The sequence below is a fragment of the Nannospalax galili genome, unplaced genomic scaffold, assembly GCF_000622305.1.
Source record: "Nannospalax galili isolate Female #2095 unplaced genomic scaffold, S.galili_v1.0 scaffold999, whole genome shotgun sequence".
Classification (NCBI taxonomy): domain Eukaryota; kingdom Metazoa; phylum Chordata; class Mammalia; order Rodentia; family Spalacidae; genus Nannospalax; species Nannospalax galili.
The window spans coordinates 368,278-394,569 of NW_008344824.1; the positions used below are offsets into that span (position 1 = coordinate 368,278).

A 26,292-nucleotide genomic window follows, 5' to 3' on the forward strand; every position below is an offset into this window, starting at 1 on the left:
GGTCCGGGCGCGGGAGGCGGGGACTGCTGGACCGAAGCTGCTGTCATTTCTTTATCTTCGGGTGGAGTCGACATCTGCCCGCGGGGAAGGGCGACGGGGCGCGTGTGCGGCGAGCTGAGTGGGGACAGGTTTTCCAGAGAGCTGCCTAGGCCAGACGGAAGCATTTCCTTATTTTCTGAGTTCTTGGTTTCCTGACAGATCAGCTTTTGTTTCGCTGGACAGACTGCTGGACCGAAGCTGCTGTCATTTCTTTATCTTCGGGTGGAGTCGACATCTGCCCGCGGGGAAGGGCGACGGGGCGCGTGTGCGGCGAGCTGAGTGGGGACAGGTTTTCCAGAGAGCTGCCTAGGCCAGACGGAAGCATTTCCTTATTTTCTGAGTTCTTGGTTTCCTGACAGATCAGCTTTTGTTTCGCTGGACAGAAACTTGACATAACTGCGTAAGAATTGCTGGATTGCAACTTTAAAAACCTCCTTGTATTTTCTGAAAAGTTGCTCTGTAATAGTACCTCGGCTCTTAATAGGCTTACATATGGAGATAACAAAGTTGATTTGTTTCTAGTGGCTTGTAAAGCTCCTTGAAAACATGTGTATATCAGTTTCTTCCCAGATTTGGAAAAAATAATTGGAAGAGAAATTAGATCTGTAATTACTGTCAATTTCGTACTTGCAAACAGTCGGAGAAACGAATCCTTTTAATAGGAACCTGCATAAAATAATCATTCGGGATTTTTTTGCTTTCTTTATTTTAAATCAGCTGATTCGAATTAGAAGTTTATGCATTTCGAATAGGCTTTTTCTTGGCTAGTAGCTACCCTTGTTTAAAAAAATAACGAGAAATATTTATTTTATGTTTTCAATGTGCTAGGCGTTTTAAGGGCTTTGCTTTGGAATAGGTAGTAGTGTATTTGGGTTGTTTGTTTGGTTTTGGTTTTGGGTTTTTTTTTTTTTTTTTGAGACAGAGTGTCCCCGTAGCTCCAGCTGGCCCGGAACTCGCTCTGTAGACTAGGCTGTCTTCCATCTCACTGAGATCCGTCTGCCTCTGCTTCTGCCCCTGCTAAGTTTAAAGGCGTGCACCACCACGCCCAGCCTATAGTGTTGTAATTTTGACGGGGAAGAAACCCAGCAGATTGAATTGGAACCCGAGCTGGTTAGGCCCATATCGCTGCCTCCTTTACCTGTAGCTCTTGACTGATTTACAGATGTCATTTCATTCTCCTCAACCTCGGAAATACTTAGGCGAGTATGCCTTTGTGTGTTCATGAATCACTTCACACACCAGTCCAGTTCTCGGCTCATGCTGTCTACACTTAAGTTTTGTGCTTGAGCAAAAAATATCAAATTGAATATTTTTAAGATAAATGGAATTCATAAGGTTAATGTGTATGATCTTTATGGGTTCATTTTCTGTATATTCTTTTAAAACAAACCATTGTGAATGAATGCTTTTATTTCTAAAATTTACCAGGTGGTAATTCTGTATTTGGAACGAGTATATTTAATATTCATGACAAGAAGTCTGCTCAAAAGTAAAATCACTTCATTACGCTTATTTATAGCAAAACCTTTAAATTTCCTTCACCAGTTACCAAGGTTTTGATTGCCTAAGTGCCCAGCACAATATTGGATCAGTAAGCTATACAAAAAAAATGTGCCAGGCAACAAATGTTAGGGAGGCTAGTCCAGTGTGAGATTAGTAAAGGAAATGTGTATAGTGCTTTTCTTCATTGGTCCAGCAGGTGAATGATGAACTGAACTGAGGAAGGCTGCTGCAGAACTAACAATAGGATTTATTTATGTAGAACATTGAGCAAAAGTGGAGGTGGGGAATGTTTGTAAGGAAACTTCAAAGACTAGAAATTGGGAATGGAAATGATTTGGTGGGGGCCAGTAAGCCTGATCTTTTGAAGAGTTCCTGTTGAGTAATATCTGATGAGGCAAGACTGAGGAATGTTGTAAAAGACACGTCAGAGAGCTTTAGGCCTGATATATATGTATTTGAGCAGAAGACAAGGACTTGGGGACTTACAAAATTTTTTGCCGTAGGATCTCACTGGGAGCATTTTTTTCTCCCCTTCAGGGTATTTGGCAATGTCAAAATATGAGAGAGGGGTGCTAGTCAAATCTACTGACTAGAGGCCTAGAATCCTGATAAGCATCCTTGGGTGGGACAGCCCCTGCCTGCCTAAGAAATAATAGCCCCAAATGTCAGTGGTGCTGAGGTTGAGAAATCCTGTTTTCAGTTGATTATTTAAGTGGTCAGCATCTGTTTGCATATAGATAAGTATGAATGATGAATTTCAGGAGCATTACTAGAAGTGAGAATAAAGTTAGAAGCTGGCTTAGAGGACTCAAGGAAGACTGCTGGAATCCTGGAGGAGAGATGTGTGGGAGATAGATGGGAGTATTGAGAATGCTCAGATTAAGGTCACATTATTTCAATAGTTTTTTTTTTTAATTTAAAAATCATGAATGCTCATTGCAGGAAATTTAAAGAAAAAACACACACAAAAAAGGCAAAAAAAATCACTTGTAAGGGCCTTCAGAGTGGCTCAGTCAGTAAAAGTGCTTGCCATGAAAGCCTATTGGTCTGAGTTCAATTCCCTAGAACCCTCTTTTTTTTTTTTTTTTAAAGTGGATGCGTTATTATACATCTGTAATCCCAGTCAGGCACTCCTGCCTGGAGATGGGTGAGAGCAGAGACAGAATCCCCCGGAAGCTTGACCACCACCTAGTCTGCAGTGTGATGCATAATATAAACAGAAACCCTTCAATGAGATGGAGGGGGAGAACCAACTCTACAAAGTTGTCCTCTGACCTTGAAGGGGGAGGGGCAGCACACACACAATTATTAAATAAAAAAAATATATATTTTTAGTTTATTTTGTTTGTTTGAGACAGGGTCTCCCTGTAACCCCAGCTGGCCAGGAACTTACTGTGTAGACCACGCTGGTATTGAATTCACAGAGGTCTGCCTGCCTCTGCCTCCCGAATGCTGGGATTAACAGCATGCACTATCATGCCCAGCCAATAAAAAATAATTTTAAAAAATCACTTATATCTGGGCGTGGTGGCCTTTAATCCCAGCACTTGGGAGGCAGACGCAGGTGGATTTCTGAGATTAAGGCCAATCAGGGCTACAGGAAGACCCTGTTTCAACAAACGTACCAACCCTTGCCCCCAAGTAGAACAGCTGTTAATGCTTTAGTGTGTGATTTCTTTCAAAACTTTATTATGCTGAAAACTATTTTCCTTTTTCTAAAACTAGGGTTATGCATTTTTCTCCATGCGGATTTCAATGTTTGTAACTCAACAGCTCTTTCCATTCTTAAAAAACAAAAGGGGGCTGGAGAGATGGCTCAGCGGTTAAGAGCACTGAGTGCTCTTACAGAGGAGCCGGGTTCAATTCCCAGCACCCACGTGGTGGCTACAAACCATCCCTCCAGTTCCAGGGAAATCTGAAACCTCTTCTGACTCCACGGCATTGCATAATACAGGTGCACTCACATACATGCAGGCAATACAACTATACACATAAAGTAATGAAATATTTAAAAAGTGCCTTAATTAAAAACAAACATAAAACCCCTCTTTTTAAGGTCTAAGTAAGTACTAAGTTGTGTGTGTCCACGTGTGTATGTATTGTTTTGAAATTGAGAATTTTGCTTTGCATTCAGAAGAGACATTTGGAAGGAAGAAATACTGGAACACAGTGATTTAACTGTATATTATATAGATATATATATAACTTTTTAATAGTTGGAGATGTGGTACAGTGTTTACCTAATGTGTACAAGGCCCTGGGTTTCATCTTCAGCATTGGCTGAAGAAAAAAAAAAAAAAAAAAAGGCGGAGGATCAGAGTCTGACATCTCCAAGGTTTTATGTTTAGGAACCTAAAAGAACAAGGGAAACACTGAAATAAGTTGGATGCTTAATGACAATTTTCATTGTAATGATGTTCGCTGTCCTAGTTTCCTTCTCTATTGCTGTGATAAAATACTGACCAAAAATAACTTGGGGAGGAACACATTTATTTCCGTTACAGTGCCCAAGTCACCCAGGCTAAGTCAAGGTAGGAACCTGAAGGCAGGAACAGACGCAGAGAACATGGAGAAAGCACTTATGGATGGGTGCACTCATGTACGTGCAGGCAATACACTTTTTTGTTTGTTTGTTTGAGATGGTCTCCCTGTTCTCTGGCCTGCTTTCAGCCTGCTTTCTTATACAATCCAGGACCACCTGCCCAAGGGTGGCACCACCTACAGTGGACTGGGCCCTCCCATATCAGCAATCAAGAAAATACCTCACAGACATGCTAACAGGCCAGTCCCAATTCCCCAGTTGAGGTTCTCTCTTCCCTGTGTGTAAAGTTGACAGCTAACACTAGCACATAAACTAATTGACACAGAAAACATAATAATGAGATCTTAATGAAGACCCCCCCCACAGTCCTGAAACTCCTAAAATTCTGTTTGTTCTGTTTTTACTTTTCTTACTTGTATGAGTGTTTTGTCTGCATCTGTGGAAATGCAGCCATGCTTGGCAATGCCTGTGGAGGCCAGAAGAGTACATTGTATCCACTGAAACTGGAGTTGAAGATGTTTTTTAGCCACATGTGGGTGCTTAGAACTAAATACATGTCCTTTGCAAGAGCAGCCAGTGCTCTTAACCACTGAGCCGTCACCCGTGTTATACAGTGTCCAAAAAGGACAGAAAAGGGTGTTAGATCCCCTGGAACTGGAGTTATGGACAGTTGTTAGCTGCCATGTGGGTACTCAGATTCGAACCCGGTCTTCTGTAAGAACAGCTGCTGAGCCATCTCTCCATCCTCAGGTTGTTTTCAGTGTACAGATTACTACAGTTTTACAAACAACAGAAAGTGATTATAACTCCTCCCCCCTAGCTCCTGGTAGAAGACAGGAGTTATCTTTTAAGATACTTGGTTAGAAGCTGGGTGTGGTGATGGTACATGCCTTTAATCCCAGCACTTGGGAGGCAGAGGTAGGTAGATCTCTCTGAGATTGAGGCCACCCTAGTCTACATAGCAAGTGCCAGGCCAACTAAGGCTACAAAACCAACTTGGTTAGTACAGAATGTCTCAGAATTAAACACCTCAGTATTATATTGGTGGGTTTTTAAAAAATATTTATTTTATGTGTATGAGTGTTATGCCTGCATGTAAGTAAGTTATGCCATGTCATGCAATGCCAGCAGAGGATAGAAGAGGCTGTCGGATCCCGTTAGCTGCCATGTGGGTGCTGGGATTCGAACCTGGGTCTTCTGCAAGAACAACCAGTGTTCTTAACCACTGAGTCATCTCTCCAGCCCTACATTGGTGTTTTATCATTCATACTTGATTGCTGTTACGTGGCTGACCTTTCAAAACTCATTTGACTGTCTCTGTGTTAGTTTTTTGGTAACTGACAGATACCTGAGGGAAACAATTTAAGAAGAGGAAGGATTTATTTTGCTTCTGGCATTCAGAGGTTTCAGTTCAAGGTTGGCTGGACTCATTGCTTGGGCCTGAGGGAAGGCAGAATATCATGGCAGTATGTGAGGGGACAAAGACAGGAAGGGGCTAGAGAGGAGGTATAGTATGTGACATGCTACAGTGAGTGGCCTAATTTCTCCAGCTATATCCTTCCCACTACAGTTTTCAGCACCTCCCAAAATAGCATAGCCAGCTAGGAACCAAGGCTTCAGCACATGACCCTTCAGGGAACATTTTATGTTAAACCAGAACAATAACAGTACTAAGAGGTGTGGCCTAATGGGAGGTATTTAGGTCTTAAGCTCCATGTTCATGAATGGGTTAATGCCTTTATTTTAGGAGGGGATTCTGATGAGTCCCAGTGCTGTTCTGCTTGCTCATTCTTTCCCATGTTCTCATTTATATTCACACACACACCATTTTGTGTTGCCTTCCACCATGTAGTTATAGGGAAGAAAGTCCTCAGTAGATACGGCCCTTTGATCTTGGATTTCCCAGCCTTTAAAGCTGTAAATAAATTTCTTTCTTTTTTGTTTGTTTATGTTACTAACAAAGTTTCATACTTGTAGAGCAGGATGACCTGGAACACTCGGCTGTGTCCTGCCTCAGCCTCCTAAATACTGTAAACCATCACATCTGGCCAGTAAATTTCTTTATGAAAGGATACAGCCTGTCATATTAAGTAATTGCAGCAGAAAATAGAGTAAGACACTGATTGTATCAGTTATTTGGTGCTCTCTGAAAAATGTATTTAGGAAAGTATGTATATGCATGTGGAGACCAGAGGTCAACCTTGGGTGTTTGCTCCTTAGAAGCTGGCCGTTCTTGTTCTTTTCATAAGGTTTTATTAGGACCTGGGGCTTTCTAATTAGGATCAAGCCCCATCTCTGCCTCCCCAACGCTGGGACTACAAGCACACAATACCATGCCCAGCTTTTATGTTGGTACTGGGTATCAAATTCAGGTCTTACGTGAAAGGAATTTACCAACTAAGGTATTTCCTCAGTCTGAGGAAAGCAGATTTTAAAAGAATATCTTAAGCTCAAGATACATGATGCTTTTACTTGGAACATACAATTTTCTAATTGGATAGGATCTAATATGACTTTTCTTTAGCAGGTTTAAATGCTGTGTTCAGTATTTCTTGCTTTTTGCTCAGTATTTTCTCACTAGCAGATTTATACTTGGTAACTTTGGAAAAGTTTGTGTTAAATTTATTCTTGTGGCATGCGATTGTAGAGATGAAGTAGACTGTACTGAAAAGTCCTGTTTGACTCCCTTTCCCTGTAACTCCTCCTTTTTCATTGTTATTCATGGCCTGGAATTCTTTCACCTTCACCAGCTTCCCAGATACCCAAGCCCTGTCTGTGTATGCTCCTCTTTCCACTAGTCCAAGACTCTTTCTGCAGTTGACAGTATAATAGGAAAGGCATTATTGCATGAAGTCATAGCTCTAAGCTAGGTTTTTTTTTTTTTTTTTTTTGGTTACTGAGTATTCTTGGGCAAGTCACTTAGTATAGTCTGTAAATTGAATTGAAATCATTTCCAGTGTTTTTCCAATTTTGCGAAGCAGTAAGTCTATAAAATCTGTGAACTTTTCAAGGGAAGACTTTTGGGGAGGAGGGAAATAGTTTTTCACATCTTAGTGTGAATGACTTTTTTTTTTTTTTTTTTGGTCTTTTTGAGACAGGGTCTCCCTGTAGCTCCAGCTGGCATGGAACTCACTATGTTGACCAGGCTGGCCTTGAACTCAAAAAGATCCGCCTGTCTCTGCCTCCAGAGTGTTGGGACTAAAGGCATGCGCCACCATGCCCAGCATGAATTAATTAATTATAAGAATTTCTTCTGAAGTCATTTGTTGTTTTTTATTTTTTAATTTTCAAAATAATATTTTTATTAATTCTTTGATAATTTATTATTATTATTTTTTGTGTGTGTGTGTGTGATGGGTCTCACTATGTATCCCTGACTGGTCTGGAACTCAATTATGTAGACCAGATTGACTCCAAACTCAGAGATTGCCTGTTTCTGCCTTTGGAGTGCTGCGAGTAAAGACATATTCCACCACTCTTGTCCACACAATGTATTTTGATCATGTTTACGCATCACCTCTCCCCCAACTCCTCTCAGCCCCCACACCCCAATTTGATGTCCTCTCTTTTTAAACAATGAGCTACTCTAGTTTGTGCCGCCCACATACTCCTGGGTATGGGTCCAACTGTTAGAGTATGGTGGGCCTACCAGGAGCCACACTATTGAAGAAAACTGACTCTTGTCCATGTCCACCCCCCACCTACCCACCCATTAGTGAAGGCCTAACCCCATATGATAGGGTTGGGAAAGGAATCTTAGAATGGATTTTTAAATGCTGTAGGAACATAGGCATCTGAAGGGCAAGAATCTTTGCTTTAACTACAGATGTTTCCCCAGGTTTCACAGTGGTAATTAGTCCATCACATGCATTTAATACTTGTTAAGTGAATGAAGAAATGAAGAAATGGGTGGTTGTTGAGGAAAAACAAGCTTGTAAGAGTACTGCAGACATGCTCCTAGTATCTTGAAAGAATTCAGAGTACAAGCCAACCAGAATACAGCCCATCATTACTGCAATATAAAAATGTAGCTTAGTGGTAGTAAAGCATCCACTGGCCTTTCAAAACTATGAAGAATACTGCCCTGTCTGTTCCTCCTGATTTCCAAATACACTTTTTTTAAAAGATGAATATTCATAGCAGATTTATTTGTAACAGCCCAAACCTAGAAACAACACAGATGTCCATCAGTAAGGTGGGTTGCGGAACATCTATACAGTGGATGTTTACTAATACTCATTAGTAAAAAGGAACAAACTATTGATACTCTTGACAACATGAATGGTTCTCAGAAATTATACTGAATGAAGGAAGTGCGATTTAAAAATTCATACTGTGTGATTCCATTTATATAAAGTTCTAGAAAATGCATACTGATCTATGATGACCAAAAGCAGATCAGAAAAAAATTTTTTTGAGACAGGGTCTCCCTGTAGCCCCAGCTGTCCTGGAACTCACTATGTAGACCAGGCTGGCCTTGAACTCACAGAGATCCACCTGCCTCTGCCTCCCGAGTGCTGGGATTAAAGGCGTGCGCCACCACACCCAGCTCCAGATCAGGAGGTACAAATTACAGAGAGGCATGAGGAAATTTTGGGGGGGTAATGGATATGTACACTATTTTGATTGTGGTAATGACTTTAAGGCTGGATACATATCAGTCCTTATAAAAACTTACATTTCGTAGGGCTGGAGAAATGACTCCGTGATTAAGAGCACTCGCTGCTCTTCCAGAGGACCTGAGTTAAGTTCCCAGCACCCATATCCAGCAGCTCACAACTGCCTGTAACTCTAACTCCAGGAGATTCAGCACCCTTTTCTGGCATCTGAGGTCACCTGCATGCACGTGCACGAACACACATGCAGGTGCATACATACATTTAAATAAAATATAAAATAAATCTTAAATTTACATTTTAAATAAGTGTAATTATCAATTATACTCCAATAAAGCTGTATAAAAAGGTCATAGTATAAATAGTTAAAACGAGGTAAGGTGCAAAACATTGATGCTACTTGATTTCTTTATTATTAACCTCTATACCCTGGGGCCTGGCGTTTGTCCTCCAAGGTGTGGTCTTAGGCTGATATTCCATATCTATCTTCCAGTGGCATCTTCAATTCCAGGTAAAGGGGATTGCTCCCTGAACAGGTGTTACCCATCTCCTGCCTTTCAGGAGTCTAAAATGACCTGCCTATTGTCATCTTCTGATCTCCTTCTACAGAGATGATCCCCATGTCCACAGGACTCCCATCATGCTTTGTATTTTAATGAACTCATGCTTCCTCCTCCTCTTCCTCCTTTTTGATTTTAAGACTAGGTCTTGTTATATAGCTCAGCCTGACCTTGAGTTCATAATCTTCCTGCCTCAGCCTCTTCATCAGAAAATCCTGTGCTGGAGAATGGTGCTCTTCCAGAGGACCCAGGTTCAGTTCCCAGCACCCACATGGAGACTGCTCTAGTTTGTTTCTCAATGGCTGTGACAAAATATTCTGACTAGTACCAACTTGGGGAGGAAAGAGTTTATTTTATATTACATCTCCCAGGTCACAGTTCATCAGGGAGCCCAAGGTAGGAACTCAGGGCAGGAACCTGGAAGCAGGAACTGGAACACAGGCCATGGAGGAATGTTGCCTACTGACTTGTTCCCCTGGCCCCTGCTCAGCTTGCTTTCTTTAATAAAATTTTTTTTATTTATTATTTTTATGTTTATGTGTATATTGCCTGCATGTAGGTAAGTGCACCAGTGTCATGCAATGCCCATGGAGGACAGAAGAGGCTCTTGGAGCCCCTGGAACTGGAGTTATGGACAGTTGTTAGCTGCCATGTGGGTGCTGGGATTCAAACCCCGGTCTTCTGCAAAAACAACCAGTGTTCTTAACTGCTGAGCCATCTCCAGCCCCTCAGCCTGCTTTCTTATGCAACACAGGCCCACCTGCCCAGGGATGGCACCACCCACACTGGGCTGGGCCCTCCCACATCATGCAATAATCAAGAAGATGTGCTACAGACATGGCCACAGGCCAGTTCAATGGAGGCAATTCACCAATTGAGGCTCCTTCGACCCAGGTGTATCAAGTTGACACTAAAGCCATACAGCACAGCAACTGACAACAATCCATAACCCCAGTTCCAGGGGATATAGCAAGCCTCTTCTCCTTGGGCACCAGGCACACAGTACACTTACATACATACAGCCAAGACATATATACACATCAGATATAGGTCTTTAAAAAAAAAAAAACACAAAACAAAACAAACCCCACTAGGCTTGTGCCCTATCCATTCCTTATGTCTTGTAATCTTCCAAGAATAACTTTTTATATGATCTCTATACTAAGCCTAATAATTATGCAGCAACTGATAATAAACAAAGAGTAGCCAAAAATCAAATCAATCCTCTGATGTCACTGGAGGGAACCCATCCAGTTCCTGATTTAGTTTTAACTCTCAGTTACTTTGGCTGGTTCATCACCTAATATAATTCTCTGGAAAAGAACTTCCCGTGGCTAGGTCTTCCCTCTTTCTTTCAATCCTCTTATGAGTTAGTTGTATTGAGCATGGATTAATCCATTATCCCTCAGAGAACCACCATTAAAGGTCATTTTAAATGATCCACCACTAAATGTCACAATGGCAGTGAGAAGCTCCTGCAAACATAAAATTAAGCAACTATTGCAAGGTTTGAATGAATAGAGATGTTCTGCTCTTGAGATTATGACAGTTGAAAATGTGGCAGTATGTTTGTTGGAATGAAGATAATAAATGAAGCAATAATCTTTCTTCTTTGATAAAAATCATAAGATCATAATTTATTATTTGAGTGACATTAAAAATTATGCCAGCTAATTTTTTGTGTATTTTGCTGAGTTCTGACAATAATTCTAAGAAATGCCACTATCCAACCCATTTAACAAATAAGAAAACTAGGACCTGAGATTTTAAGAGCTATACACAAGGACAGTTGCCCAGGGAACCTTGATTCTATGCTATATAGCTTAGACATCTGACCCCACATTCTAGATCATCAGTTTCAGATCCATCTGTCTGAGCAGTTTAGCTCAGTTTATACTCACTTCATCAATGTTAAATTTTCTCTTGAAGCAAAGATCATGTTTGGAATGATCACAAACTTGACAGCTTCTTAGTAAGGATTTATGATGTGACCAGCAGTGACATTAACAAATATGGATTATTAAAGTTTTATAATTAAATGGGTCAGGACTAGTCAGATGTGAGCACTTGAGCAAAGCAAGTAAACCATTTGTAATTGTCAAACATAGCACAGAAAAGCAGACAGTCCCAGTGTCTGATGGTCCAGTGGGTTCTAATGTTAAAACCTTCATTAGTATGTTGTAGTTGTCACTCTTAAAAATGACTATTTGTCAAAACTTTGTGTACTTTGAAAGAATGCTAGCTATTAACCACCCAAAACAACCAAAAAGCATTCATTCAGCTCTTTCAATTATATACATATAGTACATATATAAAGATTTGCTTTTAATTATAAAAAAATATTTGTTATTACCTTGGTAAATGTTTGTGTTACTGTGATTCATTTAGAAATGTGCTGCAACTTACTGTCCTATTACTTGAAAATGCCTTTTTTGTCATTATAGTTTACACATTCAAAAAAAAGAAAGAAATGAAAGGATGTTAAACCCATCATTTATCTGAAAGAGGAACTGACCTGAAATGATCCAGGTTAATGTTTCTCATAGTTAACTCTTAATGTTAACATTTCCAAACATGTTTGAATTTTCTTATTATTCTTTCCTGGCTGATCACCATCTTTAGTATTATTTCTTAGTGTTGTCCTTGTGAGCAACCCAACTCCCAACAACTCTTCATATACCTAAAGAAGGAATGCTGGATTTAGAGGATGATGTATTTCTCTGAATCTGGCTTAATAGTAAACTGAGGATTTATTTTTTTATTTTAAAAATATTTTATTTTTCTTTTGTGTGTATGAGTGTATCGCCTGCATTTACATATGGGCACCTGTACTGTACAGTGCCCATGGAGGTCAGTAGAGGGTGTAGGATTCCCTGGAACTGGAGTTACAGATGGTTGTTAGCCTGGGAACTGAACTCAGGTCCTCTTCAAGAGCAGCCAGAGCTCTTAACCACCTGAGCCATCTCTATTTCCTGACCCTGTGAGAATTTTTTAGATCTTAAGATCTAAAATGCTCTGAACTGGGTCCTGTGGTCTGCTCAGGCCCCAACCTATGTTTTGATACTTTAGTAGTTATGAAAATAAACTTTACACATTGATTAAAATTCAGTGAAAGACTCATTGGGAGTTACAGGGTAAGTCTTTTTGAACTAGAAGCTCTTAACCCTTTGTAATAGGATCCTGTAAATAACTTGCTATAAACCCGTTTTCTACTTCATAGTTTCATTTAAAGAGATACCTTCTTGCTTGGTAAACTCTTGGATAAATCATCAGTCATCACTGTGCTTTTAATTGCTGTTAGTGTGTTAGTTTAATCTCAGCACTCAAGAGACAGAGGCAGGTAGATCTCTGATCTCTGAGTTCCAGGCCCGCCAGGTCTACATGGTAACAATAGTGAGTTCAGCCAATCAGTGCTACATAGTGAGACCCTGTCTCAAAAAACAAAATAAAAAGCCAGACATGGTGGTGCATGCCTTTAATCCCAGCCCTTGGGAGGCAGAGGCTGGCGGATCTCTGTGAGTTCAAGCCAGCCTGGTCTACATAGTGAGTTCCAGGACAGCTGGGGCTCCAGGGAGACCCTGTCTCAAAAAGACCAAAAAAAAAAAACAAAAAACCAAAACAAACAAACAAACAAAAACCCAACAAGAGCTGCTTGTTCTTTCTATAAACCTTGGAATGATGAATTTCACAACCAAAAAGGTTGAACACTATAAAACTATGAGTAGTAATGTGGTAGGAAACTATTAGTTGCTGTGATACATTTGTATATAACACCAAGAATTCTTCTACCTTAGAATGACTCCAGTCACTGAGCTTTTTTTTTTTTTTTTTTTCGTTTTTTTGAGACAGGGTCTCCCTGTAGCCCTAGCTGGCCTGGAACTCAGGATATAGACCAGCCTGGCCTTGAACTCACATTTACCTGTCTCTGCCTCCCAAGGGCTGGGGTTAAAGGCCTGCACCACCACTCCTGGCTGAGCTTTTTATAATCACTTGATACTCCTTATGTAACTCTTATTTTTTAGTATTTATTATAACAGGCATTGTGACAAGTAGATTATTTTGTCTAATCCCTATAGTACTACTATGAAAATAGATCACAGTGCCTAATAAATGATTGAAATAGAATTCAAACTCAGTAAGTCTGAATTCAGAATTTTGTTTTTTTGAGACAGGTTCCTGCCCCGGCCTTCCTTGTACTGAGATTACAGATATGTACCACTTTGCCTGGTCTGACCCAGGTTTGGATTTCTGTGTTACATTATACTGCCATGTCTTTTTGGTTTAAAAATATAAGAAAAGGGCGCTGGAGAGATGGCTCAGCAATAAGAACACTGACTGCTTTGGCAGAGGACCTGAGTTTGAATCCCAGCACCCACATGGCAGCTAACAGCTGTCTGTAACTTAAGGTACAGGAGATCTTGACACCTTCTTCTGGCTTCCCTGGGCATTGCATGACACTGATTGCTCTTACATATATGCAGGCAATGCACTCATACACATAAAATATTAAAAAAAATTTTTTTGCATTTAGTATGCATGTATGTATAGGCTCATGAAGGTGCCAAAGTGTATGTAGTTCAGAGGACAACTTGCAGGAAAGAGTTGGTTCTCTCTTTGTACTTTGTGTGTCCTGGAGACCAAACTCAAGTTGTCAAGCTTGACAGCAAGCATTTTTACCCACTGAGCCATCTAGCTGTCCCCCAGGTCCCCATTAAATCTTGGTGCAAACTAAAATATGGCATTCATAATCTTGTCAAATTTTCAAAGATTAAAAAATTATACCAAATCATGTTTTAAGGGGATATAGCTCACCTAGCATGTGCAAGGCCCTAAGCAACAACCCCCCACACCCCTACCCACCCCCACCCACCCCTGTATGACTTTTATTAAGGATGCAGATAGTGGTCATTGTTGCACCTCTACTTGTCTACTGCCAGGAGTCTGATTTAGGAAAATCTTTATAGGGACATCTGTCAAATCACTGCCATATTTGCTGAGTTTATTTCCTTTTCAATTTTTTTAAATGTAACAATTTAAAATAGCTTAAAAGTATTGTTTTCAAAAACAGCACATGAGGCACACAGGCTCTAATCCCAGCTACTTTGAAGGCTGCAACAGGAAGAATGTGGATTTGAGGGTAAATTTGAAAAGTTTTTTTTTTGTTTTTTGGTTTTTTTGGTCTTTTTGAGACAGGGTCTCCCTGTAGCCCTAGCTGTCCTGAACTCACTGTGTAGACCAGGTTGGCCTTGAACTCAGAGATCCTCCTGCCTTTCCCTCCCAATTGTTGGGATTAAAGGCATGAAAAGTTTTTTTTAAAAATGCATGGGATTGTAGCTCAGTGGTAGAGTACTTACTTGCCCAGTATGTGCAGGACCCTGGATTCAGTCCCCAGTATCAGTTAATACTGCTCCTATGAAAATTGTTCGGAATGTTGTACTGGTTAACTTTTGTCACCTTGGCAGGAACCTAGAGTGATCTGGGAATAAGGAAGCTCAATTGAAGAATTTCCTTTGTCAGATAGTCTTGTGGCACGTTTTCTCAATTGCTGATTGATATAGGAGGGCCCAGCCCATTGTGTGTTGTACCATCCCTAGGCAGGTGGGCCAGGGCTGTTTAAGAAAGGTAGCTAGACATGAGTCTGGGAACAAGCCATTAAGGAGCATTCCTGTATGGTTTCTGCTACAAGCTCCTGCTTTGGCCTACCTCCATGATGAACTGTAAAGTATTCATTCCCAAGTTACTTTTGGTTGTGGTGTTTGTCACAGCAACAGAAAGCAAATGAGAACAAATGTGTTGCATAGTCTGGATGAAGGCAAATAGCTTTAAAACTTCATTATTATATTAAGTATTGGTTAGAAAATTAAAACAATAAACTTTTTTTTTCTTTGCAAAGTATCTGTTGAGGAAACTGAGTTACATGTCCCCAGATTTTTCCATTTTCATAATTTCTCCTTACGATGGTTAATATTGATTGCCTACTTGATAGGATCTAGAATCGCCTAGGAGACAAGCCTCTGGGCATGTATGTTGAAGGATTATCTAAATTAGGTTGATTGAGGTAGGAAGACCCACCTTAAATGTAGGTAGCACATTCCATTGGCTGGGGTCCTCCACAGAATAGAAAGGAGAAAGAGCTAAATCGAAAGATTCATCCCCCTCCTCTTTCTAACTTGGAATGCCGTGTGACTAGCAGCTTCAAGTTTCTGCTAGCATAACTTCACCATGATGAACTGTGCTTTTGAACTGTGAGTCAAAATAAAGTTCAAGTTCACTTCTTGTCAGATATTTTGTTACATTGAGAAAAGTAATGTATACCTCCATTGTGGTAGTTAATGTTAGATTTTTCTATTAGTGGTAGTATTGTGTAGTATTTCCTGTTGTATCACTAGGAAGCATGTGTCTCGCTCTCTTTTTTTGTGATGCTGTCATTGATCAATGGTGTGGGTATTGTCAACCTGATCTAGTCCCAGTAAAGATACTGATCCCTTTCTCTGTTTTGGCTTTTATTAGTGCTCAGATTAAGCAGTTATTTTTTTTAGAAGAGTTGAAAATATAGAAGAAGGAAAGCTCTAGATTCTGATTTTTAGATGCACTGTAATTGCTCAGAAATCTTTATTTCATTTTTACAATTTCCTCTTTATCATATGGACTCAGGTCTAATGTGGCCTGGGATGCATTTCACATGCTTCATTGTTTCATTAGACATACTGCTTCTGTGTTTCTAGTAACCAGTACTGCCTGTTCCTCTTTTGTAGTAGTAATTATTGGGAGGGTTTTTTTGTTTGTTTGTTTGGTTTGGTTTGGTTTTTTGAGACAGTCTCCTTGTAGGCCCCAGTTGGCCTTCAACTCACTATGTAGACCAGGCTGGTGTCAATCTCACAGGGACCCACCTGCCTCTGCCTCCCAAGTGTTGGGATTAAAGGCGTATGCCATCACACCCAGCTTGTATTAGTAACTATTTTATATTTATAGATTCTCTTGTCATTCTCCCCTTCTAGAGGGCTATGGGGTTCTGGAGAAATAAGATGTGTACTATGAACTCCACATGTACATAGTGGCATGTTTGTGTGCATGCACATGTGCACACACACACAAATGTAATTTTAAGTTACTTAAATGTTTAAAAAGAAGTTTTGTAGTTTAATTAGCAAGAGGAGACATGCTAGACTCAGCTACTAGTCACTCATATCTTACATTTAAGCCCTTATGTATTTGTTTGTCAAGGGCCTAAACTATGTGTTATTGAACTAAATATTAAAAAGGGTGGTGTAGAAAGAATTGAACCAAGATAGGAATCAAAATATGCTTCAGAGAAGAAAATTTTAGCCCAATCATGATGATGAGAGAAGCTGTGATAAAGTAGAAAGTAGGAACCAAATATTTCCTGGAGAACTATTTTGTTTCAACAAAGTAGAAACATTAGCAGAGATAGGAAGTGTTTGTTACAAAAGTGTAGAAAATGAGCATTTATAAAGTTACACTTTGTGTGTTCAAAGATACTTACTGTAGTTTAGAAGTCCCCACCCTTTTCTTTCTGTTTCCCTTTGTAAAAGCTTTAATATCAGGGTTTGGGTCCCATTCTCCCCACCCCCATGTTCTTATAAACTAGATTTTTTGATAACTGTAGTGTTCAATATTACTGTTCTGTCAAATTTTGCACCCCCCCCCCTTTTGTTGTTTTATTTTGGATGTTTTTGAGACAGGGTCTCCCTGTAGCCCCAGCTGGCCTGGAACTTGCTATGTAGACCAGGCTGGTCATCCACCTGCCTCTACTTCCCAAGTGCTGGTATTAAAAGTATGTGCCATCAACCACTGCTTGGCCCCCTGCCTGCTACTTTGAAATCAGCTTTGACCCTCAAAATATAAAATATTTTCTCCTTAAGCCAGGCATGATGTTTCATCCCTGTAGTCCCAGATATTGGACTGGCTCAGCCAGTAGAAGTGCTTGCTGCATAAGCATGAGGACCATGAGTTTGATCTCTGGAACCCACATAAATGTGGAAGGAGAGAACAAACTCAATAGAGTTGTCCTCTGACCTCCACATGTGCGCTGTCGCACACATGCCACAAAATAATAGCTATTTTTATTTTTATTTTATTATTATTATTATTATTTGGTTTTTGAGACAGGGTCTCTGTAGCCCCAGGTGGCCTGGAACTCACTATGTAGACCAGGCTGGCCTTGAACTCACAGAGATCTACCTGCCTCAGCCTCCCAAGTGCTGGAATTAAAGGTGTGCACCACCATACCTAGCCATTCTACTTTCTGTCTGTATGCATTTAATTATTCTAGGTTCCTCATAAAAGTGGAATCATACGTTTGTGCTCTTGCAGAGGACCTGGATTCAGTTCCCAGCACCCACATAGCGGTGAATAACTGACTATAATTCCAATTCCAGGGGATCCGTAGACCAGGCTGGCCTTGAACTCACAGAGATCTGCCTGCTTCTCAGCCTCCCATGCTGGGTTTAAAGGCATGTGCCACCATGCCCAGCATAATAGCGATTTTTAAAATTAAAGTAAATTTGGGCTGATGAGATGACTCAGTGGTAAAGGTGCTTGCCACCAGGCCTGATACAAAAAAATATTTTTTCTTCTTAAGTTAGTGATTGGTGCTTAATGATTACTGTCATTTCTCCTTATTCCAGTCTCCCCTTCTATTTAAAAAGGTCTTATTTTATTGTTTGTAGGTTTTTACATTCTTGTGGAGTAAGGCAAGGCAAATTACATAGACATTTTTACTTTTATTAATGAATAAATTGAAACAGCAGTTTCCGAGGTTACACAGCTAGTTAAGAGGGAAATCTGGGAAATTGAACCTGGCTCTTTTGAACCTAATCTGTAAGCTACACTGGTCTTTAAGTTTGGAATGTGTCTTTACTTTTTTACTCAGTAAATTGTGGTACATACTACGACATAGTGAGTAGACTGCTTCCCAGAGCACAGAGGCGTCGAGAAGCTTTTGCTGATTAAGCTTTTTTAACTCCCACAGGCCATTGCAGATGGGGCACTGGGACCACCTTCAGCCTGGTCTTCAGAGTCATCCAACCCACGCAGTGAAGCACACAGAACCAGTTGGGCTGGCCTTGGCAATATTCATTCAAAACAAGAGTATATTCTAGATGTTTTAAGGAATGGCTCTGAAACCTCCATGCCTAAAGGATAGACCAATTTCCTAGAAGGAAAGGAATGGATATGAGCCTCTAGTTTCTTAGTTCTCAAAGCAGGTATCTAGTGACTGAGAATGCCATGGGTTCTGTCCCCTTGTGCTGGGCATTGAATAAAAATTCTCACACATCCTCTACCACTAAGCTATACTCAAGGCTTCTCCCCCCAGTGTTCTTAAAGTCATATTATTGAGATACTATTTCTCATATAAGCTCATAATCTCAATTATGATAAAAATATAGAACATTTCTCTACCCCAAAAGTTCCCTCATTTCTTGGGAGTAAACATTTCTCTACTCCAGACTCGGGCCTCATTGATACTTTTCCTTCCTATTTATATTTTCACTGTTTAGAATGTCATGAAATGAAGTTTTGTATATATATAGCCTTTTGATTTTGGATTCTTGCATTTAGTATAATAGATTTGAAATTCATTCATGTTGTGTGAGTATATAGTTTTATAGTGGAGTAGTTGATACTTTTTATAGAAAGAAATTATAGAAAAATACAGAGCAGTAAACATTTGAATTGAGATCAGATGGCCACTCATCATGTTTTGCTTTGGACAAACTTGGTTTGTGCCTGTTATTCCAACATAATTTTTGGTAATGCCTACTCCCACTCTCAACAATGTGCTGGTTTGGGTGATAAATTGTACAGTCAATCTAAACTTGACGTAACAAGATGTGACTGTACTTCATGTGCTTTCTAATGGCTAGTTTGCTTTCCAAAACACTATAAAATGTTTGTTTTACATGTAACAAGTGCTAATAGCAGTAATATGTGTAATCTCACTCTGATATTCACAGAAATATTCCCATTTTGCATATGAGAGAAAAAATTCAGAATAGAAGGACCTACCAAAAATCATGAGCTAGAAGGTCAGTTTATTCTAAGGTATATGCATCATCCATTCATCCATCCATTTAGCTTTCATGTTAATTGAGAGGCAGTATAGTGTATTGGTTAAGATTATAGACAGGCTGGAAAGATAGCTCAGCAGTTAAGAGCATTAGCTGCTCTTGGAGAGGATCTGGGTTCAATTCCCAGCACCCACATGACAGCTAACAACTGTACCTTAACAACTGTCCCTTAACTCCAGTTCCAGGGGAATCCAACGCCTCTTCTGACCTCCATGGGCATTGCACGACATGGATGCACTTACATGCAGGCAATACACTTGTACACATAAAATAAAATATTTTTAAAAAGATTATAGATGGAAAGAGAATGCCTAGAATCCAGCCATGTTTCTTAACCATTTTTGTTGTTGATTTTTAGGGCAAGTTAATCTTTGTGTGCCTTAGTTTTCTTATCTATAAAAAAATTTGTGTATGTATGTGTATATGTGTTATATTAGCTATTTTTCCATTGCTGTGATAAAATCATAACCAAGGAAACTTAGAAAGGAAAAGTTTATTTGGCTTATGATGCCAGAGGGATGAATTCTTCATGTTGGGGAGGTATGGTGGTTTGAATGACAATGTCTCCCATAGGCTCCAGGTATTTGGACATTTTGCCCTCCGTTGTAAGGTTTTAGGAGGTTTGGCCTTGCTGGAAGAAGCAGGTTGCTGAGGGTAAAAGGGCTCTGAGAGTTCTTAAGCCTTGTCAGATTTCCAGTCTCTCTGCTTCCTTTGCCTGCTTGGAGAAGTGATCCCTAGCCTTTCTTCTCTGGCCCTCTCTGCTGCCATGCCTCCCTGCCATGATGGACTCTTGTCATAAGCTAAACAAACTCTTCCTTCTATAAGTTGTTGTGGTCATGGTGCTTTATCACAGCAACAGAAAAGTAACTGATACAGGAGGCATGGCAGCAAGGGAGCAGAAAGCTGAACACTCAATATTTTCAAGTAGGCACAGTCAGCAGAGAGTGAAACTAGTAGAGGGGCAATACTATGAATCCTCAAAGCCTGCCCCACAGAAACATGCTTCCTCCAGCAAGGCTGTACCTCCTAAACCTCTGCAAATATCACCACCAACTAGGGACAAGGATTCAATTACTTGGAGCCCATGGGGGACAGTTCTTATTCCAATACCAAACCTGGCCTGTTTTGGGGGGCAGGGTTTTATATAGCTTAGGCTTGTCTTGAACTTGCTATGTAGTAGAAGATTACCTTGAACTCCTGATCCTCCTGCCTCCAGCTCTCATGTGCTGGGATTACAGATGTGTACCACCGTGTGCCTGACTTCTCATGCTTCATGTTAAAAAAAAATATCCTCCAACAGTTTGGTACCCAACGATGAGGGCCTTCAATGCTTAGTTTAGTATAGTCTATAAATTCTTTCTAAAAACTGTGCTAGCTAAGACTGGTTTTTACAAAATTAAATTAAATAATGTCTCAGAACTGTTTAGGTATACTTAATATCCAATAAATAATTTATTTAACATGTAACATAGCTAGACCTACTTGAACAGAGTAAGGCATCCTTAAAATCTATGTAGTTTAAACATAACTTGGGAAATTCTGTATGAGTGTTTTTCCACAAACTATATGCAGTTGTATAGGATAATTTGTAGGGACCAAGAGAAGACTAGTAACAGAAGAAAACACAAAACAACCTAACAATTCTTACAGTGATTTAGGCTTGAATTGATGAGGCTATCATCTCACAGTGGAAAAGGGGAAAGGTCATAGTAGATCCAGGAAATATATTGAAGGAAGATTCAAGAAGGCTTAGTGGCTTGTTGGAAAGAGAAATGAAAATAACTCCCTGGTTTCTAGTCTGTGAGAATTTTGGTGTCAGTAATTTCAAATGTGTTAAGTAGGAAGGGCAGCCATTGGACAACATTGAAGAGATTTGTTTAAGATATGCTGACTAGAAACCAGCAGTGGTGGTAGATGAGGAAACCAAATACAAAACAAGGTAGTAAAGAGCATGGGTCTAGAGAAGGAGCTGAAGCCATGAAAACATGCTTCCTCCCTGTTTGTGTAGAGAGAAGCGTTGTTAAAGGAAAAATAACCAACCCAGAGATTGGGAAGAGAACAAGGAAAGTCAACATAGCTGCGTCAGGAAGCCAGGGAAGGGCTGTGAAATGATGAAATAATGGCTAATTAGTGATGAAGAATGAGCAGTCTTTAACATTGGCTTGGTTGCCCTTTGTGAGCATAAGTGCTATAAAGATTCCTGTGTAGGTGTTTGTGGGGAGGGGCCTTTGTTTTGTTTTGTTTAACTTTTTTTTGGAGCCGGAGTCTTACTAGGTAGTCCAGACTGGCCTTGAATTTGAAGTCTCTTACCTCAAACTCCAGAGTGCTGAGATTACAGACTTTGTCACCACATCTGGCTCCCATGTAGTTTGAAGTGACAGTCTCCTTGACAGACTTTTTTAGATGAGAGGACAGAATAAAAGTCAGATCATAAAGGGTTAAAGAAGTTGGAAGCTAAAAAGCACTCATTGTAGAAATCTGGCAGGAGAGGAAAACAGAAAGAGTATAGGAGTTGATAGGGGAAACTTGAGCATGTTTGAAAGCAGGCAGGGAGGAATCAGTTCAAAAGGAGAACTCAAAGACAGAAAAAGTAGGAGCAAAGTCCAAATTGAGGTACAAGGGTAAGAAGTGAGAAAATTAGATTAAGCTGTCCTAATTTTGGAAAAGTTAAAGTAGATTCTTAGGAAACATTCCCTGTATACCTTTATTACTTCCACCTTTTTGCTTGCTTAAAATAACAAAGGGGTATGATTAAGCCATTTTTAATAAGAACATGACTCACTAAGTTGAAATACTTATTCAGAGTTTAAAACTAATTCACGTTATTATAGAAAATAGAGAAACCTATAAATGACTGAAAAAGTACCTGTAATCTCATCAGCAGTAGTATATAACTTCAGTTAGAGTTTGTTTTCTTTTGTTTTTTGATTTTTTTTTTTTTTTTTCTTCAGTGCTAGGGATTGAACTCAGGGCCCCAGGCTTGCTAGACGAGCTCCCAACCATTGAACTGTATCCCAGGCCTCAATTTAAGTTTTGCTAAAGTTTCTTTTTTAGACTTAATTAAATTTACCTTTTAACTGATTCATAATATAAAAATGATGGGGTACATGTGATATTTTGATGCATGTATATACTTTGTATTGTTGAAATCAGGTTGCACATATCGATCTCCTTGAATACTTATTTCTTGTGAAAATATTCAAAAACTTTTCTTCTTACCTTTTGAGATATACAGTACATAATTGTTACCTATAGTCACTCTGCAGTGCATTAACACCCCAAAACTTCCTCACTCATATCTAACTATAATTTAGAACCTGTTGATCAACCTAGGTCATCCTTTACCACTTCTCTGCCTAGACTCTGGTAACCACCATTTTATTTTCAACTTATCTGAGATCAACTTAATTAGAGATTATGATTTACTTGTGTCTCTGTACCTGGCTTATTTTACTTAAATAATCTCCATGCTCCAACCATGTTATCATGATTTATAAGATTTTTATCCTTTATGGTTGTATGGTATTCCATTATATATATTTATCACATTTTCTTTATTTATTAGCTAATGAGCAGAGGTTATTTACATTCCGTGGCTATTGTGAATAGTGCTACAATAAGCACAGATATATAGATAGCTTTGACAAACTGATTTCATTTTCTTTGGATAAATACTAGTGGAATTGCTGGATCATCTGATAATTCTATTTTTATTTTTTGAAGAAGTTCTATACTGTTTTCTATAATAGCTATAGGAAATATAGTCCCATCAATGGTGTGCAAGGATCCCTTTTCTTTTTTTAATTTTTATTGTGTGTATGATTTGGGGGGCATGGAGGGTATGTGCACCATGGCATGAAATGTGTAGGTCAAAGGACAACTTCATGGAGTTGAGTCTCCTACCATTCATTACATCTGTTCTGGGGATAGAATTCAAGTCATCAAGCTAGTATGGTAAGCGCTTTACCTACTGAGCCATCTCGCTGGCAAAAGGGGTTCCATTTCTAGTATATATTTGCCAATACTTGTTTTCTGTAATTCTTTCTGATCGTAGCTGTTGCTAATGGAGTGTGGTGATAATTCATTGTGATTTTGATTTGCATTTCACCCTACACTATTGAGGTACATCCTCTAGTTCAATATCCTGTGCTTTTAAATACCTTTTTCGGGGGGAGCTTGGGTGAGTTTTGTTGTGCGAGAGCTCACTGTATAGACCAGACTGGCCTCCATCTCATAGAGGTCCACCTACTTCTGCCTCCCAAGTGCTAGGATTAAAGACTTGCACCACCACACCAGGTCCCTATTGTCTGGTTTTTGAAAGTGGGTCTCTTTGTGTAGCCAAGGATGGATTCTACTTGTAATCTTCCTGCCTGGGTGTATTTAGGATTATATGAGAAGGTTGCAGGCAGGCAGGGAGGGAGGAAGGAAAGGAAAGAAGGAAAGGGAAAAGATGGTGGTTAGAAACTGGATCTTCATGACTCAGGAGATAAGCACACATAGGAATTCTTGGTAAGGAAGAGAAGAATGAATATTTTAGACAGCCATGTTTTGTTTTCAAGAAGAAATTACCTAGTAAAATTACAAAGTTAAATACAATGAAATAGTCAGTTTACCATAGTATATAATGTAAAGAAAGCTAACTTGATCTTGAACTGTAACTTAAGGTATTAGAGACAAGAGTCTGGACATGTTTCATTCCTATATGATGAGTTTTCCTCATCATTGTGAGTAGGTAGGGAGTGTGTGAACACTTAGAGCTGTTTAATCAGCCATCATAATACATTATATGAATGTATATCCCTTTTATTTTTCTGGTAGGCGATAACTACTATGTAAAGAGAATTCATATTGTAAGTTCCATTGTTATGCCAATGTTTTTCTCAAGCAAAATATCCATCGTAATCACTGTTCCTTTAAAAAAAACTGTCCACTTTATCTAATGTTCGGAAGTTATAAGTAATCTGAATATTGGTCCCTTGCCAATTTCTAGTCTTGGTTTTTATTCTCTTAGGACCCTATTTATTTTGTTCTTTTTGTTTATTAAAAGGTTATCCTTTCCAATTTTTATAATCAGGCCTCAACCCTTCAGATTTTTCTCTGTTATCAAATAGAATTTCAAAAGTACATAGAGGACTTTAAACTAGTTTCAGTAGCACTGTTCAGTACTTTTGGGGGAGAAGCATAATTCTATATTAGCCCAAGAATTTGCTACTAAATACATGGGACATGGGTAAAATATAATTTTAAAGTTTTATTGAGGTATAAAGTAATCATAAAACTCACCTGTTTTAAATGTACAGTTCACTGATTGTATGTACACAGTTGTACAATCATCAGTCCCAGCATAACTTTAGAACATACCTTTAATCCCAGCACTCCAGAGACAGAGGCTGGTGGATCTCTGAGATCAAAGCTAACCTGATCTACATAGGGAGTTCTGGCGAGTCAGGGCTACATAAATGAGGCCCTGCCTCAAAAAAAACAACAAAAACACTTTAGAACATTCCATCACCTATAAAAGGAAGCTTTTGTGCCTGTGTGCAGTTACTCTAGTCCCACTCCAGCCTGAAGCAACCACTATTCTGTTTTCTGTGTATAAATTTTACTTTTTATGGGCATTATGTCAAAAGATTGGAGTCTTTTATGTTTTCTTTTGCTTACCTTACTGCTCACACACATGTTGATCTATTATTACTACATTCCTTTTTGTTGCTAAGTGGTGTTCTGTACAGATGTTTTATCTGCTTACCAGTTGATAAATATTCTAAATGTTTGTTTTGACTATTCTGATTACTATGCTAAATATTTGCATACAGATGTTTGTGTAGACAGGCTTTCCTCTCCCTTCAGTTAAATACATAGGACTGGAATTGCTGGGTTCTATAATAAATTTGTATTTAACATTAAGAAACTGCCAGGAACTGGGGTTATAGCTCATTGGCAGAGCACTTTCCTTACATACATACTGTGTGACACTATTACTGGGGAGGCATAAACAGCATCTATTCACCCCAAATAAGGAACTAACAATAGACCACAGTAAGGATACCACCAAAATCCAACTGATTGTTAAACCAATGAGTTTTATTGGGGTGAGGGTTACTTACTGGGTGAGGGATTACTTACAGGAGCAGAAATGACCCAAAGACATCTGTATCACCAAAAGCCCACACCAGCATAGGTGACACAGCTCATGAAAGGAGGAAACCCAGCACATACTGCAGGCAGTTCAAGAGGTTAGAGAATGTCTCTTTCAGGCAGGTCAGGTTGTCTGAGCCTTTCAGGCAGCTCAGTTTGTCACTGCTTCTTCCAGTCAGCTCTGCTGTTCTCTGCTTCTCAGTGGCTGGACTGGTTCTGAGCTTCTTCTATTTAGACAGCTTATATTGTCTGAGAGTGCCTCTCTGCAATCCTATTTATATATGCCTAAGGAGAAGGGGCCTAGTGAACTTGGTCAGTTTCAGGTACTTTCTGAAATTAGCGAATTGTTTACCTCCTGTATTAGTCAGGGTTCTCCAAAGAAACAGAACCAGTAGACTGAATATGTATAGAGATTTATCAGCTTAGCTCACAGGATAGAGTCCGAGTAGTCCAACAATGGCTGCACCACACTGGAGAGGCTGAGAATCTGTAGTCGCTCAGTCCACAAGGCTGGATGCCTCAGTAGTCCCAATCCGGTGCTGGAGGTCTGACAAATTCCAAAATATCAGCTAGTCTTCAGTCTACAGCAGCAAGACGAACTCACCGGCGAGAGAGAAGGCAAGCAACAAAAAGCCTGGCGTTCTGCTCTGCCTTGGTCTTTTATACCGGCTGCCATCAGAAGGTAACATCCACATTTAGGGTGTGTCTTCCAGCTTCAGAAGGTCCAATCAAGAAGATCTCTCTCATTTCAGTTAATCCCAGATCCAGTCAAGTTGACACCCAGGATTAGCCATCACAAGTGC

General features: G+C 39.7%; 1 protein-coding gene across 2 annotated transcripts in view; it reads left to right on the forward strand.

Moving 5' to 3' along the window:
- The window catches only part of Katnbl1 (katanin regulatory subunit B1 like 1), a 48,334-nt gene that overhangs the window by 654 nt on the left and 21,388 nt on the right, over positions 1–26,292 (forward strand). The gene's annotated exons all lie outside the window — the stretch shown is intronic.